We start from the raw sequence: 5,570 nt of genomic DNA on the forward strand, positions 1-5,570 counted from the left end.
TAAATAACAATCCCAAGCACCTCCTTTTTCCAAAACACAAGCCCTCAAAAGATCCTCTAGTGACTGAATCGTCCTCTCAGTCTGACCATCAGTTTGCGGATGATATGCAGAACTCAATCTCAGCTTAGTTCCCAAAGCCTTCTGCAAACCTTCCCAGAACTTCGATGTAAATCTAGGATCTCTGTCCGAAACAATACTCGACGGAATACCATGCAAACTTACAATTTTCTCAATATACAACTCAGCTAATCTCTCTAACGGATAATCCATTCTGATCGGAATGAAATGAGCCGATTTTGTCAATCTGTCAACAATCACCCAAATAGCTTCAAAATTCTTAATCGTTCTCGGTAAACCAGAAACAAAATCCATACTGATACTATCCCACTTCCACTCTGGAATAGCCAACGGTTGCATTAGCCCAGACGGCTTCTGATGCTCCATCTTTGACTTCTGACAAGTCAAACAAGAATAAACAAAACTCGCAATTTCTCTTTTCATTCCCGGCCACCAAAATAACTTTTTCAAATCATGATACATCTTCGTAGCTCCAGGATGAATACTCAAGCCACTACGATGTCCTTCCTCAAGAATACTCTTCTTAAGTTCGGTAACATCCGGAATACACACCCGATTACCAAATTTCAAAACACCATTCTCATCAACTCTGAATTCACCACCTTGACCTTGATTCACTAGGGTCAACTTATCAACCAAAAGCACATCGGATTTCTGACCCTCTCTAATCTCATCCAGAATACCACTCGTTAACTTCAACATTCCCAATTTAACACTATTGTGAGTACTCTCACACACCAAACTCAAGTCTCTAAACTGCTCAATTAAATCCAATTCCTTAACCATTAACATAGACATATGCAATGATTTCCGACTCAATGCATCAGCCACTACGTTTGCTTTACCCGGATGGTAATTCAAACCAAAGTCATAATCCTTCAGAAACTCTAACCATCTCCTCTGTCTCATATTCAGCTCTTTCTGATCAAACAAATACTTTAAACTTTTATGGTCACTGAAAACCTCAAATCTTGACCCGTACAAGTAATGCCTCCATAACTTCAGAACAAATACCACAGCTGCCAACTCTAAATCGTGTGTCGGATAGTTCCTTCTCATGAACCCTCAGTTGTCTCGAAGCATAAGCTATAACCTGCTTATTCTGCATCAACACACCACCCAAACCCAACAATGAAGCATCACAGTAAACCTCAAATGGTTCTGACGGACTCGGTAATATCAGAATAGGAGCAGTAGTTAACCTTCTCTTTAACTCTTGGAAACCTTCTTCACATTTTGAGTCCCAAACAAAAGCTTGCCCCTTTCTAGTCAACATCGTCAACGGTAACGCCAACTTAGAAAATCCCTCAATGAATTTCCTATAATAACCTGCAAGTCCAAGAAAACTCCTTATCTCAGAAACTGACTTCGGAGCTTCCCACTTAGATACCGCTTCTATCTTAGAAGGATCAACAGCAACACCACCTCTTGAAATCACATGACCAAGAAAACTAACCTCTTCTAACCAAAATTCACACTTAGACAGTTTAGCAAATAACTTCTTTTCTCGTAGAACTCCTAAAACCACTCTCAAATGTTCAGCATGCTCTTCTTCAGATTTCGAATACACCAAAATATCGTCAATAAACACCACAACAAACTTGTCTAGGTACGGATGGAAAATCCTATTCATATACTCCATAAATACTCCAGGCGCATTAGTCACACCAAAAGGCATTACAGAATACTCATAATGTCCATACCTTGTTCTGAAAGCAATCTTCTGAATATCCTCAGTTTTCACACGTATCTGATGATACCCAGATCTCAAATCTATTTTGCTGAATACACTCGCACCAACCAACTGATCCATCAAATCATCAATCCTCGGCAAAGGATACCGATTCTTGATCGTCACTTTATTCAGTTGCCTGTAGTCCACACACAACCTCATAGTACCTTCTTTCTTCTTAACCAATAACACTGGTGCACCCCACGGTGACACACTCGGACGAATAAATTTCTTATCCAACAGATCTTCCAGCTGACTCTTCAATTCAGTTAACTCAACAGCAGACATACGGTACGGGGCCATCGATATCGGCCTAGTACCAGGTACCAAATCAATCGAGAACTCAACTTCACGCTCTGGTGGTAATTCATTCACTTCTTCGGGAAACACATCAGGAAAATCACACACCACAGCTAGATCGCGAATCACAAGTTTATCTTTAGCCTCCAAAGTCGCTAACAGCATAAACAACTCTGCCCCATCTGCTACTTCCTCATTCACCTGCCTTGCTGATAGAAACAAACTCTTTCCTTCCTCAACCTCAGGAAAAATCACAGTCTTATCAAAGCAATTGATATAGACTCGGTTAAACACCAACCAGTTCATACCCAGAATAACATCAATCTGCACTAGTGGAAGACACACAAGGTCCATTCCAAAGTCTCTACCAAAAATACTCAAAGGACAATTTAAACAAACTGAAGTAGTAGTCATTGAACCCTTCGCAGGAGTATCAATCACCATACTCCCATGCATCTCAGATATCTCTAATTTAAGTTTCACAGCACAATCCAATGATATAAAGGAATGAGTCGCACCTGTGTCAATAATAGCTACAAGAGGAAAGCCATTAATATAACACGTACCTCGGATCAAACGATCATCTACAGAAGTCTCAGAACCCGATAAAGCAAAGACCTTGCCTCCCGACTGGTTCTCTTTCTTCGGCTTAGGACACTGTGGGCTAATATGACCCACCTTTCCACAGTTGAAACAAGTCACAGTCTTCAACCGGCTCTCTGCAGCCATGTGACCACCTTTGCCACACTTAAAACACTTCTTCTTAGTACTGGTACACTCATGGATACGATGTCCAGCCTGACCACATCTGAAGCACTTAGCAGGGGCACTGGAGTCTCCCCCACTAGGCCTCTTCATCCCACTCTGTCTCTGGAAACCTTTGCCAACTGCATACGGTTTCCCACGATCATTCTGATTCTTGCCTTTCCTATCAACCCTCTGCTGATAGCTCTCTGCTCTAGCCTTGGTATCCTGTTCAAAAATCCTGCAACAGTCAACCAAATCAGAAAACACTCTAATCCGCTGATACCCAATAGCCTGCTTGATCTCGGGACGTAACCCGTTCTCAAACTTCACACACTTCGAGAATTCCCCAGTAGCCTCATCATAGGGAGTGTAATACTTCGACAGCTCTGTGAACTTAGCAGCATACTCAGTAACAGACCGGTTGCCTTACTTCAATTCCAAGAACTCTATCTCTTTCTTTCCTCTGACATCCTCTGGAAAGTACTTCCTCAGGAATCTCTCTCTGAACACCGCTCAAGTGATCTCAGTATTCCCAGCAGCTTCCAACTCAGTGCGGGTAGCAACCCACCAATCATCTGCTTCCTCTGACAGCATATGCGTACCGAACCTGACCTTCTGGTTATCGGCACACTCAGTCACTCGGAAGATCCTCTCAATCTCCTTCAACCACTTCTGAGCACCATCTGGATCGTATGCTCCCTTGAACATTGGAGGATTGTTCTTCTGGAACTCACTCAGTTGACGAGCAGCTCCCATTCCCACAACATTCGGATTCCCTCCAAGTACTCCAGCTAGCATACCCAGAGCCTCAGCAATCGCAGCATCGTCTCTACCTCTTCCAGCCATCTCTATTCTGAAAACCCAACAAGCTAAACAATAAGTACTGATAGGGTTACACAACACCTATCCCGTACAGGGGAACAGAATAATTACGACTCGACTCGACCGACTATGCTCTGATACCACTGATGTAACACCCTTCTAAAATACCCCAAAGTATTTAATTAAAATAGCAATATATCAATCAGAGTAATTATGCAATTAAGGGTGTCACACAATCACTTCACACCATTTTCCAAAATATCCTGTCATGCTCATTTATTTAATCAAAATAAAACATGTGCATAATACGCAGCGGATACAAACTAGCAACAACATGCAAACCATGTAACACATTACAAGTAAGATCATTCAACAACCAATAATGAAAATAAGGTAAAACATCCCGTCCCGATGTTACATCTACCAGAGCATGACCCACTAAGGAACTACACTAGACCCCAAGGACTAGCTTCTACTCAATCACTGCTCGTTACCTGAAAATAGTTGTAAGGGTGAGTTCCTCAATCGATATAATAAGCATTATAAAATATCATGTAATGATAAGTAAATTAACACATTTCATCACCCTAATCATACACATATTCAGCGACGGCAATATCAACTCATAATCATCATCATCATCATACTCAAACTCAACACAACCATAAAACACACGTATAATATTGGAATACATCCATTCATATTATACGCCATACATACATACATTATGCAATGAGACTCCATGCATGCGGTACCGACTATTCGTGAACATATAGTTCAACCTCACCGATCAAATCCAGATACGGCTACCAAGCTCACTAGTCCCACTCATTTGAGACCTAGTGACTCACTCACTAATTCCTCACCATGGGAATTAGCTACCACCCCAAGGGCTATGATATGCACGCTAATCACCTAGCATGCAAACATCAACAACAATCCACAATACTAACTCACTAATTCCTCACCATGGGAATTAGTTACCACCATAAAGGCCACAATATGCAAGCTAAATCACTTAGTCATGCAAACATCAACAATCATCCACAATGGACATATGCTCACACTCTAAGCCATAAACAGTCCATTCATAATTTCATACATGATAGATACATTCACAACATTATGCATATCATCATACATCATCAACATATTCACCACACAATCATATCATGTCATACCACATAATCAATCACAGCATTAACACACTCTACTAATACCTATACTACTCAAACAACGGGAAATGATCCCTACTCTATCATACATCAGCTAAATTACATTACTGAGCTGAACAACCAAAAACTGCACAACAACAGCACAGGAAAATCACAAATCTGCCCATACGCGTACTGCCTAGTCCCATACGCGTATGGCCCAATTCTCAGCCAATCCCATACGCGTACCACCTATCTCATACGCGTATGCTACGCGTACCACTTCCCCATACGCGTACCAACAGAGACCAAACCACGTTCAAAACATCATCTTCCTCATCCATACGCGTATTGCCTAGTGCCATACGCGTACCAGACCATCTCATACGCGTATTGCCTAGTGCCATACGCGTATGACCAGAAACCAGATTTCCAGATCTGCTATGGTTTTCTCTGCTACGAGATCTCCCAATCCAACCTCTTACAATCCAATTTTACACAGTAATCGTTCATATCATCTAACACGAATCATACCTTATTCAATTTCACCAATTTTAACATTTTTACATCTAATTCCTACGAATTCCTTTCAATCATAATCCAATTTCGTTCATCCAAAAGTTCACAATTTCATCATGCATCATTCCAATTAGAGTCAAATCAATGGTCTATCACTACCCACTACATGTTATCCCACAATACCCATTAATCGACGATAAACCCCCCTTACCTGAGTT

This window comes from Lathyrus oleraceus, chromosome 5 (assembly GCF_024323335.1).
Source record: "Lathyrus oleraceus cultivar Zhongwan6 chromosome 5, CAAS_Psat_ZW6_1.0, whole genome shotgun sequence".
NCBI classification, from domain to species: domain Eukaryota; kingdom Viridiplantae; phylum Streptophyta; class Magnoliopsida; order Fabales; family Fabaceae; genus Lathyrus; species Lathyrus oleraceus.